The sequence below is a fragment of the Pinus tabuliformis genome, chromosome 1_1 (genome assembly GCF_031772625.1).
Source record: "Pinus tabuliformis cultivar Carrire ecotype Pingquan chromosome 1_1, CPIR1, whole genome shotgun sequence".
NCBI classification, from domain to species: Eukaryota; Viridiplantae; Streptophyta; class Pinopsida; order Pinales; family Pinaceae; genus Pinus; species Pinus tabuliformis.
The window spans coordinates 749787406-749804849 of record NC_142297.1 but is presented as its reverse complement, the minus strand read 5'-3'; the positions used below and the strand labels follow the sequence as shown (position 1 = coordinate 749804849).

The 17444-nt window shown below is 38.1% G+C and overlaps 1 pseudogene; it reads right to left on the bottom strand.

Annotated features, from left to right (window-relative positions):
* The window catches only part of LOC149216175 (protein transport protein SEC23 A-like), a 28851-nt pseudogene extending 22114 nt beyond the window's left edge, over positions 1 to 6737 (bottom strand).
* Positions 6738 to 17444: the final 10707 nt, after the last annotated feature.

The window sequence follows — 17444 nt, the reverse complement described above, 5'->3', positions numbered from 1 at the left end:
GGCTCCTCCAACCATAGATACCCACCATGCACCACGCACAACAGCTGCTTGATGACAAAAATGGTGATGGGCACGCGGTGGAAATGTGATATCCATAACAAGTGCAGCAACCCAAGCTTTTCCACATCGCACAATGATTTCCACAGCTCCAACATGATCACCACCCCCTCGGTGTTCTGCTTCATTAAGTTCCTGGTCTCCAAGTGTGGGAACCTCTTACTGTCATTGAGGTCCTAGTCTTCAAATTTCATGGTTGGTACATGGCCTAAGTGCGTGCCCTCAAATACAATGTCGTCAGGGAGGAGCAGGGTCTGAAGCAAGCTTTTCGTTTCATCCAAGTTCTTCGACACCTTGGTTTTCCCTTTCTGTGGAGGGACATACGCTGGCAGTTTTGTTGCACAGTGCAACGGTTGGATATCCTCCTCCACTTCTTCTTCCTCTTCCGCTCTGGTGATCAAGGCCTGTAAGTCTTCTTCTTCCTCATATGTTTCTATTGTGACTACTTTCCCCTTCTCTTCCATGGAGAGTTTGTTGTGCCGCAGATTCCTCGGGGATATGCGTAGTGGACCCATCGCCTGTTTATCCTTCTTGGGCCGTGGTGTTCGCGGTGATTTGGGGATTTTTGTCACCACCCTAGCGCCTTCTGGAACATCCTCCATCATTTGGGTCTGCGCGGCCTCATCGGTGGGTACCTCTTTAATTCCTAACCCATCATTAGTGGTCATCATCATTTCTAGACTGTATTCTATCTCTCACGAACTTAGGAGCTCAATTATCACTCGGCTCTCAACACTTAATGCTCTCCTCAAGTGCTCAATTCTCAAATGACCAAGTATTGTTCGCTGGCCAGCCCTTTGAGTTTTATAGCACCTTTCGAATTTGAATTCGACCGTCCCCCGCAATTTTAGGCCATTAATGCTTTCTTGGTAGCATATTTTCCGAAATCTTGCCCATAACTTGCATCTGAAACGCCTGCTGCCCACTTCATTTGGCCTCAAATCGAACATCTCGACATGAATAGTGACACCAACGGTCACTTCCCAGCCAACCCACACGGCAGCACAACCCTCCATGCGCAGTCACGAACCCTGTGATGTTCTAATCATGCGTGCATCTCCCATATTGCATAGCCCCCATGTAGAATAGTTTATAGTCCTGCGCTCCCTTTCAACTGCCTGGGGCACTAAGACTGTCCTTCCCATGGCTAGTCAGGTGGATGCACCACCTCTGTGGGGCTTCATCTCGTCCTCCACCATGGTTCGCAGAAAATCCCCATCTTCCATTGTAGTGATTGGCATCGCGCACTCTACTATTTGCACTGCGCTACTGTAGTCACTATGTTTGGGGAGATGCGGTGTCAGCCACGGCAATAGACTAACCATTTCATGGCGATAGTTTTCCAAATTGTCAATATCACTGTACGCACCTTGCCTTGCCATCCTGGGTTGTTCGATGAGAAATGCTTCCTTTATTTCATTTTCCAGCTTCTTGACCTCTACATCCATCGAAGCGCTTTTCTCCCTTAGCTATACCTGGTCTTTTTCAATTTCGTGAAGTCTAAAGTTTCCCCGCCAGATTGCTTCCTCAAGTCTTATATGTTATGTTTCACGTAGTTGTGTGATTTATTCATTCTGGTCTGTGAGGACTGTAGTATCTATGGGTGTTGTTACGTATCGACTTGGCTTCACATGCTCCATAGGGATTTCAACCCCTGCTTCATACTTGAGCTTCGGAAGTGCTTGCGCGGTCAGAGTTTTGCACATGGTCCTATAAGCCCACACAACCGCTGGTACGTGGAGGTCCGAGTCAGTGCTTCTCACATGGTGGACCCTGTTTAGAACTTCGCACACCTTATCGAAGGCTTCCCCATGTATGATTTCCGGCACGATAGGTCTTATCATACTTTGTCATTCACGCACTTGCCTTGCTTGATTGTGCTTGTTGTTCCTATTTCCTATCATGATAGCAGTGTGCGTTCATGCAGGCTATGTACCATACACCTGTACCATCTAGAAAGATGGGCACGCAGGCTGTTTCGTTCATCATGCCCAACTTCCATCCACATTGGAGGCTTCCCAAATCATAAGCACAATCATCTTTTTGCATTCGCGCCAATCCATGAAACTCGGCTACTGCGTACCCCACCACCTTGCGGGTGTAGCATGCAGGGCCCATTTCATAGCATCGAACCACTGTTGTTCTAGCACTGTGCTTTCAAATTTGTTCAGGAATTCATCCACCACTGTCAACCCATCATACAGAGGAAGTTCCCTTACCTCTACTGTCACATAGCGCGGTGATCTTACCATCATGTTTCAATTGAGCATGGTTACCTCGTGTAGTCGGTTCTACCATCGTTCTATTTCCTTATTCGAATCTGATGTGCAGGAGCTTTCACACTCCCACAAAATTTTGCCATTCATTGGAGGATTTACCCAGTCCTGTTCCTGAGCCTTGTAGATATAGTCTAGCTTGTTGTCGCTCTTGTTGTCGTGCACTGGCTCTGTGTAGCGCGCTCCTTCCATAGGGTCTAAAGGCACCACTACGCGTAGCGACTTCTTCTCAAAAATAACTTTGCGCTTCTTTAGATTTATCACTCTGTATATATGAGTGGCCAAATCTATTCCTAGTAGCACGGGATAGGGATTGTTGTCATCGACAATCTGTATCACCTCTAAATTCGCAAGCACACTCGCAACTTTGATGTCTACCATTATTCCCTACAATCTTCCCATCGGTAGAATCTTCTGCTAGTTCACCATTCACAATTGAATAGGGGACCACTGCAATGTTGGCCTACACATGTCCTCCCATGTCTGCTTTGGCAGTACATTTGCATCTGATCCTAGATCTAGAATTACATGATCCATTTTATACTCCCCGATTTGCACAGTTAATCGCATTTCCCTTCCTATTGACGATGTATGTTTCTTGAGGTTCTAGACTACGCAAGGTTCTCCTGACCCAATGCAACTAGTGATAAGTTCTTGTAGTGCTTTCATAGCCTTGCTGTCACACAGTAGTTTCATACATGTCTCCAGAAAGGTAGTGATCATTGAAGGATCCATCTTCGACTCTAGTTGATCCTTACTACCTGAAGTGGAGGCCTCCGTGAAGCTCTCCTTAGCTTACATGAATGTCTCCTTCGCACGCTCCAAATCAAATTAAAGTTCCTTTGGAGGAGCCTTATGAACCAATGCACATTCTTCAGGCTGCTTATCTTTGTCATCTCCTATCATGGTACTACTTCAAAGCACTATGTTTACATTCAGGTCCTCTTCACATGCCTTATATCTCATCGTTTACAAATTCTAAGTCAGGGGAGGTTGGAGTATCCCTTTATCGCGCAGCCTCGCTATCAGTGTAGGGCAGTCCTCTATCTCATAATCAAACTAACTATAGTATAAACATGATGCTCTCATGAGATTTGTACAGTCATGGGCATAATGCCTTGGCCCTCTGTAATTGTAACAAATCAGCTATCCGTGACCCCTTCCTAGTCCCATTCCACCTTGACCTCGTTTGCACCCCTGAAATCCAGCGCATGCCATTGCTGCATTTGGATTGAGGTCTCACATTTCGGTCTGCACTCTCTAGGAAGGGGTTCAATCCATCATTAGTTCATAGCTCCTGCAGGTTCTCTCATCATGGCCTACTGACCTACAGAAATTACAAAACAATTGTTGGGATGTCTGTGTATACTTCTGTAATAGATGACAATTATCAGTAACATGTTTTCCTCCTATCTGACAAATTACACACCATAATTCAGGCACCATGCTCGATCCTTCTTGTGCCTCTAGTCTTCATGGCATCAACCCTCATCCTACCAAGTAGTTTGCGAATACTAGACAATGGTCCTTGTCATGCTCCTGGCCTTTGCATTTTATGCACCATACCTCCTCGTGCACCTCTAGCTGAGTGTCTTGTCTTATTTCAAACTCTACATTTCCAGACACAAATTTTGTAGTTGCACGTGGATTTGTTGGACTGCCAGGCAAGCATATTGTATTGGGGTCCCATCTAGTCTCATTGGAATCCCTAAAGCTTCAGCCTAGGTGGATAACTTCTACTGTGACATCGCCGTCCTTAGATGCGGTGTTAGTGACACTACAAAACATGCACGGTGTTGCCCATCTGTCACAAATCATACTCTTTAGTCTTTGATCCAGATCCCATTGGGTCTCACCTAAAATCATCATGATCTCCTTAAATCCAATAATCAATTGTGTCTCCATATTTGGCCTGTTAAATTCCTTGTTCAACATAGCTTGGATATCTGTGATCCCCGCATTTGGATGGTCATTACAATGCTTAATGTACCATGTTAGCACGCAATCCTGCAATGCGCTTACCAGCATTAGCTTCTTTATATTGTCATGCATGACTCCTTGTGCTTCCCATATAGCCCTTACCACGAACAAAAAATGGTCCGGATCTTTGTTCCCTACTCCTCTGAATACGGGTAATTTTATCACACTCTCCATATTGAGCTGTGGTGGTGGTGGAGGTGGTGTGTGTGGAGATGGAGGTGAAGATGGTGAGACTAGTGGTGGTGTAGGTGGGGGTGGTATACATGGAATTTGCTGCCTTATCAAACTAATCGGGCTCCTCAGAGAAACTTTCATGAGCTCTTCCTCACTTTCCCGCCGAGGTGAAATCAAGGGGCTATTTTCTATCTCTACGCTACCTTCGTTTCTATAGATCCTCCCACTTCCTGTAGCCCCAAACATCAATTTATTTGCATAACCCTCTTTTCACACAATAGCATCTTAATCCAAGTGTTCAAATATTTAATGTACTTACCTCGTGGTCCTTTGAGGAAGCATCGTTCTGCCTCATTGTAGCTGACTGTCGTGTCTACTGCGAACTCAGTGATAAATCCTCCTATAACTCGATCGAGCCAATGGTCCACAGTGTGCGCGATCTTATGTTTCGATGCTTCTAGTATGCACATTAATTCTGGAGTCCACATAATTGGTTTGTCGAGCCTACACCTTCCCTGATTATTTGCTAGCTTCGTTATCCACTCATACAACTCAGAGGGAAAAGATGCAAAGAAAATTTTGTGGATTTATGTATATAAGTAGCGCTCCAACCACTCTTCCTTTGATACTCGTGGATTCCTGTTTTCCTGCACTACGAACTCGTGAATCTTTCTGTCTAACCACCCTTCAATTTCTTTCTTCGTTGGATTTGAGTGATATGACATCAGACATCCCTTATGAAGATCTCGGTCCTAGCAACAAAACCATTTGTTGGCTTGTTGGAGCCTAACCCAGGTACAAAGGTGAATTAGCCAAACAAATCCCAGTACTACTGGCCCTTTTAGAAACAGTTTGCGGAGCGCGGACTGAGGTATCACCAAAATTAGTGTGGGAGGGTGCTAGAACTAGGTTTTCGCATCCTGGGAATGTCTGATGGGTTCCAAGTGGTCCATGTTTTTGACTCTCCACGCACGTCGCTATGCACACTTATCAGTACCTCGCAGCCTGTCATGTTGTCTTCGCGCAGCCCTACTTACGGTCCGAACATTGTTATTAGCAAAATCCTTACTACTAGCCCGATATTAGTTGATTAACTTAGCTTATTTGTATGCTTTCAGTTATATTTAACAATATTCACAATTCATACAAGTGCATGCAATAAATAAATATAATTGCAAATGAGATCAAACATGTAATAACTCATTACAGATACACATAATTGGTAACAAAACCTTTCTTTATTAATCTTTTCTCCTATTACATACTCAACTCTGCCCTGCGCACTGAGCTGCAGGGGTCCGCGCACTCAGCTACAAACTCTATCAAGCCTCTGTGCACTCAACTGCAAAGCCTCTTCCTACTACTATGCCCCAAGATACACTTAGGCACTTGCTATGTACTTCCATCTCATCCTTCACTCTTACATCCTTACTTTTCTTTTATACTTAGAGCTTCGCTCTATTCACACAATCCCATGGTCTGCAGACCATGGGTAGGCCGACATTACATTCAAACTTAGGGCGGACAACCCTATGACTCTAACATACATTCCACGCCCGTAATTCGTGGGGCTCTACAATAATATTACTCAAAAGTTGGGTTTTGAGCCTCAAAACATGTTATGGGGGGATTCCATGCCCAATAATGGCCCAGATGATCCATCCATTTCATGGCCTTGTTTTCGATGTTATAATATTTTGGATGAATTAACGAGTAAGGAATAGCTCTAGGCCCGAAGGTCTTAGGTACCCCTACACAAAACGTAATTCGACTACTGCCTCAAGACCTTTTAAGTATGTCTCGAGGCATCTCTTGCAAGGGCCTTTGAATAAGTGCAAGGGAAATCTAAATAGTTGTGCCAAGGCATCAATCTCTTGATCCCTCTGGGTGTTGTTTTTTATATGTTCTCAAGGCAGAGAACACAGTGTGTGTAACATTAAGCGATACATGAAGAGGGGAAAGATAAACATTGGTTCCATATATCAATGTTTTCAAATAATCTTCTTATGGAGATTTACTATCTGGAAGCATGTCTACAGATTAATCTAGTTCCTGAAAAATCATCTAGAGACACTGTGTGACCATATGTAACAATTCCAATCCTTGTATTATAGGAAGGGAATCAACAAAGGAATGAATAGAACTTTGCAAATGCTAGAGATGAGGCTCATTTAGGAATTCCTCAATAATAATTATAACTGGTGTTGACATTATGGAGTTAGAGATAGGGACAGACCTAGGATGTGGCATGTAACAAACATACCCTAAGTGTAAAGAAAAAGCATATGGTGGCATTGAAACTAAGCCTGCTTTGCCAAGGTTGTAAACAATATCCAATTGTATCTCGAAAGTTCCGTTTTAATAAACTGTTGGTAGTGACTATGTGGGAAGAAAAACTCCAGGTTGATTCAGGGGTGTGAAAGGGATTTCTAAGTGATGCAGTGGGCATGGGACTGAATGGAGTAGTGGATGACTAAAGGGGGGAGCCGAAAATTGGAGGACCAAGGATTGTATTAAATTGTATTGGGTTATTGGTTTTGATGTTTTTCTACTTGCAGATCATGGGGAAACTGGTGATATCAAGGATTGTGATCCATGTAGAGAAGTGGCACTAGTACTAGCCTCTATAGATCCATTGAGGATCTGGTATGGTCTTCCTAATGCTTCTTTCTCAAACAATGTTGATACTAGTAACACTAATGATGAAGGTAATGTTGTTGCCACTAATGATGATGGCAAAAATGATGAAGGAAGTAATAGTGTTGGTGAACTAATACCCGCATAATAAAAACTATTTGTCAAAGTTCTTTTTGTTGTTGGGGTCAATTTAGGGGAGAATGTATTTGCAGGAGGGAAAAAAATGAAGTAGATTTCTTGGAGAAGGCACGAGATTCAAATCTCAAGAACTATTCTCCATAATAGCCTATGTTCTATTTATATATCTTCTTCTTAATCTGAGCAATGAGAATTTACATTACTACCCAAAAGAATTTGTGTTAAACTGAACTCAATTACCTGGCTTTTCTATTGATTTCACCAGGAAATGGAATTTTTTTGCGGCTTCGCTACCTATAGCATTGTGGATCCATGCTAAAACCCCCACTAAGTCTGGCAAAAATTGGGGTTATTTTGACCAAATTTGTCCCCAAATCCTTTGTGGGAGTTCTAAATTGAGTGGCCAATGAAGAAAATATGTTTAAAATTTATGAAATCTCTTGATCTTGTTATCATGTTCTTTGTTGGCCCTGAGCTTGGGCTTCTGCAGAAATTTTGTGATCTTTTCTCTTCGAGTAACTAGGAGTCTAAACGTTATAAGATTTTGTTAAAAATATAGCAGCTGAAGATAATTGGAAACTTTTGTGGGAATTTTGTGATATTTTCTCTTCCAGTAACGAGGAGCCTAAATAGTATAATATTTTGTGAAAAACAAGAAGCGGAAGTTACTTGGAAACCAATGGGAATGGACCCTCACTTTCTACTAGTTTGTTTGTTGTGGCATAGGCAACACAACCCTTATATATTTCTACAAGTTAGTGCATGAGTGGAGTGAAACAAACCCAAGTATTTCGACAAGATATTTAGTTTCTTGTGGACATCCATGTGACATACTAACTTGGATTAATATGCGTTCCAAATAATTTTGACATGCTTGTTTCTTAGAACATGTGGTTTTCCAAGCTAAAAAAATAAGTTGTCATGTAAATAAAAATCTGGTCTAGAGTGCCTTGGGTGAGATATGAGTAAATATATTACAAATGCTAGATTTGTATCAAGATGGTATTATCAATGTCATTTTTAATGTCCATAAGTGTCCAAGATAGTTAATAAAGCATAAATTGGTGGTCAATGGAAGTAATATATTGTACAATTGGAACTTAAAAGTTATTGTTTAACACCAAAGAGAGTTGTAAATATTTCACTAACTTTAACTAGCACATACTCTATAAATTTCTTTATGCCCACACAAACCACAATCTTTTTACGATCAAAATGTATAAATATATCCTTACATGAGATATAATGTTATCATTATTTAATTGCATGGAAGATTGTATACAAATTTTAGTCATACGTTGCATGTTTCTTGATGGCATAATTGAGGTATTCAAATTAGTGAAAATAGTTATTTATGTCTTAGAAGAATATCTTTGAGTACACACTTCAATATGTCAACTTGGATTTGAAAGGGTTGATGTAGAAGAAGGGGTGCAAGTCTAGTGTAAAACATAATATACATGTAAATTCTTTAAATGCTCAATGGAGGACCTCTTTGTAGTAGTGTTTGGATCCCCTATCACCTGTAAATTCAGATTTCTAAAGTGACAAAATTAAAATGAGTTACATAAACAACTCATTCATATTATTGTAGTACTTGTTAGTTATTCATATTTGTTTTCTTAGACTAAATTAGTCATTCATGTTAGTCATTTTAAGTTGTATTACTTATTAGCTAGTCATATATTTTTACCCAAGACTAAATTAGCTATTTATGTTAGTTGTTTTTAGTTGGGTCACTTAATATTTCTCATTTTTGGTATTATTTCACTTGGAAAAACTATGGTGACTAAATATTTTGGTCATGTAGTCACTAATTTATTATTCTCTACTAGTGGAAGATTGTGTCAAAGAGGGATGTTAAGTTCACTTCCATATTTTGGAAGGAGTTGTCCTTCAATACAACTTATTATTCACAGATAGGTGAACAGAGAAATAGGGCTAACAAGATTCTGGAGTATATGTAAAGGATGTATGTCAAGCACCAGCAAATGAGATGGGAAGAGTACCTTCCATTATTGAATATGTTTAAAACAATGATTATCAAGAGTCACTAGGATGAGTCTATTTGAGGCACTATATAGGTGGAGTTGTAATACACCCATCAACTGGAGTGATCCTGTGAATAGGGTACTTATAGGACTGAACATGTTGGAAGAGATTCAACAGAACATATAGGTTATAAAGGAGAATGTAAAGGTAGCATGGGATAGACAGAAGAGTTATATAGAGCAACATAATGAATTTAAAGAGTTTCAATTTGGGGAGCATGTGTATTTGTGCATGAATCCTAAGAACATCTCCTTGATTATTAGATCATGTTCTAAGTTGGCACCACAGTATTGCGGGCCTTTCGAGATCCTTGGGAGGATTGGACCAGTGGCCTACAAACTTGCATTGCATTTAATAGTGAAAGTCCATGATGTTTTCCATGTTTCATTGCTCAAAAGATATGTAAAGGATGTTGATCATGTAATTGATTGGTCTGTATTGCAGGTGGATCCAAAAGGAGAATTTTAGTCAGAAACTTAGTGCATATTGCAACAAAAACAAATCATGCTCCAAACTAGAGCAATTGAGCAAGTTAAAGTGTAGTGGAAGAACTTTGGACCAGATGAAGCAACATGTGAGATGGCTGATCAGATGTAAGATATGTGTCCTTCTCCATCCTCAACATTGGGGAAAGCCACCCGGTCAAGAAATTATAGAAGTTCCTTTTCAATTTGAGATGGTGGCTCTGACTTGGTTGATGGGACCAATTTCCTTTGAAAGGATATACGAAAATTTATAAAAGATATATAGGTGTGAAGGTTTATGGATGGAGATAAAACAAAAATAAATATAATTAATAGCCTTACAATATCTACCCCAGGAAAATATATCTTCTATATATGTGACTTGAAGATTTCACTTATAATATGACAATGTGGATCATCAAATTATTCATGAATATAAAATGAGTAAATGTAACTAATTTAATTAAATAGTAAATTGTGTTAGTTGATATAATTCACTACACATATAATATATCATTGTTCATCTATATACTTCAAATATTTCAATTAAAACACATCAGTATTGACAATTTTTCAATCGCATGCAATAACATATATGAAAGCCTTGAAAGAAAATAATAATTTAACTCATAAGCATAGCATCAGTATATAGATAGTAGTACTCGATACACATTAACTCTTCTCATAAGTAAAACTAGAGTGGTTATTCTTTCTATTAAGACTTGCTTTTAGCTATAGTAGGGCAAACCAAAATATTTCTTCTAAGAATTCAGAACACCTACTTCATAACATTGAAGGGTATTTATAGTTTGAAATCAAATCTCAACTATAGAAAAGTTTGATAAAATGTTGGGTGGTTTAAACAAAAAACACTTAAAATAAAATACAAGATCATAATAGTGTCTTATTATAACAACTTTGATCATGACTAGGAAGAGGAGTGCTTTTCCATTTGTTTTCGAATCTCACATATGTATGTCATTGGCTTCAATTTAGGTGGATGGTGAGCATGAATGCGAATCTAAATAGTGAATAACACATTGTTGAGTGTAGGAAGAAGATGATTGGTGGTATTTTCAAGACACCTCGGCATCAACCACTGACTATGAGGTTTGACTAGGAAATGCCAAGAAATTGCAAGTCAATCTTTGATAAGGCCTATATTCCCTCATCCTTCTTCTTTGATGATTATTGCCAAGTCTTTGTTAGCAATTTTACATCGGGAAAAGTATCTTTAGGGTAGTCCAAAATGAGATTAGCCTATAGTAGGTTGTCGTTCATTGATTCAATGATGTTGTTGGATATGTACCTAATACTATAGATTGATATCTATGCATTTTTTAGCCTAATGTCCCATTCTTGAAAGATAATGTCTTTATGAGATTCTTCTATTTTAGGGAGATTGGTTGATTAGCCCTCAGAGATGTCTTGCCAATTGATGAAGTTGGAAATTGTTTCATCTAATTCTTTGTAACATGTCCTCATATTAGATAGTTTCTCTACAAGTGAATCACTTGATTGGAATATGTATTGGATGATGACCAACTTTTGACAAAATGCAACCTACTATTGAGCAAGTAGGTTGTTTAGCTCTCCTGCTTCTCTCTTGACCTCAGTTATTTCTACATTGGCCTTTAGTTGCTCAATTCTGTGTTGTAGCTCCCTTACTTGGGAATCTCGACACTTCATGTCATATTCATATTGAATCTTTAGGTTATCAAAATTGGTTTGTAATTGTGCAACATGATCTTGCTATTCCTGAGTGACTCATTTCTTTTCACTTTCCAAACATTGTTCAAGCTACCTTATTTTATCATCCTTCTTCCTAAGGAGTTGTTGCACCTCAAAGGATTTATCAATTGTTGCACTAACATAAGCTCCTGCATACTATGATAGCCTTCCTAGGTCTTCAGAAAGGGTGACTTGGGTATCTTTCTAAAATACTTGAAAGGAGGAATTTCCAGGGACCAAAGTCTGACTTTGTTCATTTGTTCTCCTCCTCCTCTGTTTGCTGACCACTGCCTTATGCTTCAGACTGTAGAATACATCAAGAGGAGGAATATCCTCTATTTTTAGAATGACCTCAATGATTGAAAATACTAGGATGATCTCTTATTCATCAGTGTCCATAGGTTCCTTTGAAGCCTAAACAATTAATGAGGTCTTCTCTACGATTTTAGGAATTTCTGTGATATTCATTTCGAATGGAGTTTGCATATTTTTAGGGTCAGATTATTTGGAAATGTTTCCCAAATTTCTTCCAGATTCTTATTTGTAAGAACTTCCTCTTCCTATGAAGAAGAAGAAGCATTTCTCTTTTGTATGAGCTACATCAGAGATCTGTGATGTTCTTACTCCTTTGTCCTACTCTATGCTTTGTTGATTAAGATTTAACAAAACTATGGGCAAGTGGGAAATTCTTTTAGTCCTGTATTGATTGAACTAAATAAATCTTCACAACTGAACTTCATTGTTGCCTCTTTCTTAACCTTTCCATAGTCATAGGCTGACTCAAATACGCCATCAAGATTATTAGGCTCATTTTTGAACTTCCCAAGCGTTGCTTGAGTTGTAACATTCTTGGTAGTATCATGGGGATAAAATTGTCAATTCAAAATGGTTAGAAAGTACATAAGTTGGATTTCCTCCATTTCCTTATTAGCATGCTTGAAATTCTCAAGGGAATAGAAACCACAACTAAAGGGAAATACAATCCACATTGGTTCTTTATTATCATTCATGACATTAGATAACCCATTCCCCACAGTCTGATACATTATTTCTCAAGCTAGGATCTTGTCAAAAATATATAGGGGTAACACATGTGGGTGTGCAGGGCTACAAAAACCTGGAACATAGGTAAAGTACTCTTCTTCACGCCATCTTGCAACTCGTAAGAGGTTGTTATTAGCTTCAGGTGAGATTATAGGGAATTTCTCATTAAAAAAAAAGCTAGTGGATCAGAGGCACAATACCATGGTCAATTTTCTATAAATGGGGTTGATATTTTTACTCCCAGAGAATACTATGATAGATGTGGATAGGCATAGGATCTTGTATGGTCCATTTCCATCCCATGGATGGGAAATCAGAAGTGAAGCAAATAGAATCCATTATGTAGGCACTCATGTAAAATGGGGGAACAAATTTTTTAGAAAAAAACTACATTCCTTCATATATTCTAGGATTTGGATACTTAAATTCTTAGATAGAGTAGTCACGCAGTACATAACATAACTACCAAAGGAAGCATCAATCAGGGGTACCCATTGGTCTGAAAAATTTTGGGTATTAGCATAACCAAATAATTTACATGTCATGGTGGAAGCATACTAATAGGGTTCAACAAGAGAAGCTATGGAGTACATACCCTTGTCCTCCCACTTTTGCTTGCCAACATCTCTTCTCTATCCCTTAATGACCTAAGTGTTAAAAAATTATATATTACGGAGCAATGGAACACATAAAATATTGCAGAAATATAAACACAGAAAACGCACAAAACAAGAGAGACACAGATATACATGGTTCACCCAGTTTGGGCTACGTCCACCCCGAACAGCCAGTCCTTCCTTTTTATTATCCAGCAAAATGAAGAGACACAACCTACAACAAATTTGCTGTAATATCCTATGTTTTCTCTCACAGTCTCACCTCTCTATTTCTCGAACACAGAATACACATCTATCACACAGCCTCAAATACAATACCCTCATACAAAGAGAGGGGTTGCCTTCTAGGGAAAAAAACCCTAAACTGAACATAAGTTCTACCGTCAGATCATCCGCCTAATGAACGGCCCAGATTGACTAGAAGTTACTATACTTTTACAAGGAAACGCCCCCCTGGACCCCCCCTGCAGCGAACATTTTTACTGGCGGCGTTGCCGCCCCCATTTCGAACTGGGGTCCTATGTGGCAATACCTTTGAATATAGAAGATAATCAGGCTCCACACCCAACACTAAGACTCGTCCTGATTTTCCTTCATGAATTTCTCAATGATGTCCTTATCCTATTTCTTTTGAGGTGACGATAGCTACTAGATTTGAGACAAGTCTTTGCTGGTGAAAGAGTTGATGACCGTGTTCCTCTTGGTCATAATGTTTGTATCTGCATTTTTTAGATGGTCGATGACCCATATGATCATATCCATGTAAGGCAATATGTTCAGTTGAGCAAAAATTATGTGGAGGAATGAATTGGATAGATCACTATATGTAGTATTAGAAACTAGTAATGAATCCTTAGCCATGGCTACTCTTTCTCTGACCCTCAACTCTTCATCTTCAAATAGCTGATACATGGCCTCGAAGGTAGATGTTCCGACATATGGGTGCATGCGGTATCAGAAAATAGTGTAGGAAATTATGCGGCCTCAAGGGGACAAGAGACTAGTTCTGGCTGAACAAAAGGTTTCATTCTGGGTTTGGTCGACCGACATATTTTTGTTGAATTGTGTTTATCGGGACTGGCCTAACAAGAGAAACATAAGAATGAGAAGCAACTAACACTCAAAGTGAATAACTTAGAGAAAATAATTGATTCACACATGAATCCAAGACTTTTATCAGCGAAATATTAGGGAATTGTTAGCAATAATGAGGATGTTTATTACATCGAACACCATAAATTCACCACGCTATGCCATTTATTGATAAAACGTGAATTCACATGGGCTACATTACACATCAGCATATTAGAGAACTTTACCAAAGAAATTTCATTTTCACATCGCTAAAATCTACGATATAGTTTACATCTGATAAGCTTATAGTGCATAGAAGCTTAATGTTACTGGAAGGAAGAATTATCAAAGGTTATGTATCAGTGTTTTCATATTGGGGAGTCGAAAGGATAACTGCTGACTAGAAAATAGTGATATGAAAGTAGCAAAATGAGAGGTGGCTATTATATTGGAGTTGAGAGATAGGAGGTGAGATGAATATCGGAGATGAGCACTATGGTATTGGTGGTGTCTCATATCAGAGAATGTTCTGGGAAGGGATATTAGAGATCAAAGGATCATAGGATTAAACATGTATTGGAAAATGAGAAATTCGATATGGAAACCCTAATATGCTACATGGCAGCGTTGGGGGGTCATACCTTTATTGTTATAACATAAAATAAAATGCTTTTATTATCTTAAGGCTTAGGCCTTAGAAAACTAGATCGGAAAATGTTCTAATCGTAGTTTTTCTTAAGGGGAGATGTTAGAAAGCTCTGATAAAATGTTCCTGAAGAGAGTTCAAAGTAAAAGCCAATGTTTAAAGGATTAAACTCCAATATTTGAGTTCCAATAAAGGAATTCTCTAGATCCAATTAAGCTTTTGAAATAATAAAGCTAAGATTAACTTGTTTTATTGGAATTTTTTGGGCTTTATCCTAACTTTTAAAAAGGGTCCGCATTGTTTATTAGTTCTATTATTAATTATAATGGGGGGTTGTTGATTAGTACAACAATTGGTGACATACTGCGAGAAAGATAAAATTTCTTGAAGTTTAGTTTGATAAAAGTTACTCTGGATAAAAGAAATCATCACTTTGTAAATTATCTGATATCCTATTTACTGATGAAAAACTTTGTTATCCCTGTTTGTAATTTAATCAATCATAAATATAATGTTATAAACTACAAAAGTTTAGCTTTCAAGATAGACATATTTGTCACTACTAGAGCCACTTCTGCCAGCAAGCGTCCATAGCCTTGATAGGCTTACCATTTAACCATATATATACAAGTATCCCATTCAATTATAGTAAAATCCTTTGGTGTTTTTAATATTTTCTTCTTCCTTTCTTTTTTCTAAATTTTTCCTAAAAGCCATTGCCTTAGTTTGGTGAGTAGATTATGACAATGCGATTCACGTGTTATAACGACACTAAACAAGTCATCTCATGATGAGACCTTTGTCTAATGCTTATGTAGTTATAAGCCATTCTCCTAGTTTGGTGGTCATTTTGATAATGTTAGTATCATTGGTTTCCCATGATCATGGTAAGTCGGCTCATGATCATACCTCTTATCTTTCAAGTTTTATATGTTTCTGAATTACACTCTAATTTATTTTTAAATCAGTGGATTGGGAGGTATATTCACTCCTTAAAAGCAATGGATGACAATTGAACTCAGAAGATGCTAAAACTTCATAATAGCCTTTACTTTTTTAAGGAAAACCTTTGGCATGATCAATCAAGGGATAACTAGATTTTATAAAGTTTTCATGCTATGAAATAATCACAATTTAATGGATATAGAGATTTTAGACTTTTGTTATAATTATGAAACTAAACCTCAATGTTATGATTTTATTTCTAAAAATCTCTCACTTAATCAGTCAAATCTCATTTTAATGATGAGAGAGCCCACTATGAAGACAAAAGTGTATTATGTAACAATGTTAGGGCTAAGACACTGGTACATAAATGTGATTATTTACATATTTATAAAACGAAAGGTATCCTTAATAAAAATATTTCTTCAAAACTAGCCCATTAACATGAAGAGCATCCCTCTTTCCTTGTAGATGTTATAAAATAAAAGTTGATGGGCTTAGTTTTTTAACAATCTAAAATGCGGCTTGCCTTAGTCATTGGAACATTGAATGTTTTCCTTTCTCCTCATGGGCTTTGTCCCATTTCCGAACTAGATCACTGACTTCAAAATTTTTATTTTGAACTAAACTTGCATCAAATGCAGACTTAACCAATTGTCAGTGATGGGCATGGACTTGTCTAGCTTCATGTCTTTCTTCCTCGAGTTTAAGGATTTCATACATTCTTAATTGAAGAGAAGAGGAAGAGTTTTCTTCAATGGGCTGTACTAGGGCTAGTGATTCTATAACTATATTAGGTGGTAAAACAAATTCTTTACCATATACTAATTGAAAAGGAGAAGTTCCTATAGAGGCCTTCTCGGTAATTCTGTTAACCCATAATGTAAAGACTAGAGCTTTATTCCAATTTTTATTTTTATTTTTATTTTGGTCAATGTTCCATTTGATTATTCTAATGAGGTTTTTGTTAGTAGATTCTACTAATTCATTTCCTTGTGGATAATAATTTTCATAATACATTAGTTTAAAACCTTTTCTAAGGGAAAATTCAGTAATGGTGTCACCTGAAAAATATGATGCATTATAAAAAATTAAATCATAAGGAAGACCAAACCTGGTAATAATAAATTGAACAATGAATTCAATAATGTTCTCAGAATTGGTCAGCTTCAAGGGTATAGCTTCCACCCACTTGGTTAAGTAATCAGTAGCAGTCAAGATGTATTTATGCTACTTGGAAGAGTTAGGAACAATCTCATCTATTATGTCTAGTCCTCATTGTTGAAAGGGTCATTTAATGATAATTGGTTGTAAGGGTAAGGCAAGTTTCTTTTGTCTTCCAATGGTAGTTTTGAATACTTTACACTTTATAACATAAGCATGAGTGTCCTTGAATAAAGTTGGCCAATAATACCGAGGATGTAGGATCTTGTGAGCAGTGGTGTCTCCACCACAGTGTCCTCCAGCTGGTCCATCATGTAGCTCTTGAAAGACCTTTTCAACTTCAGACTTTTCTAGAAATGTCAACAAAACATAATCATAATTTATTTGAAATAATACATCATTAACAAGATGATATTTATTAGCCTTTAGTTTGAGAGCGCGTGTT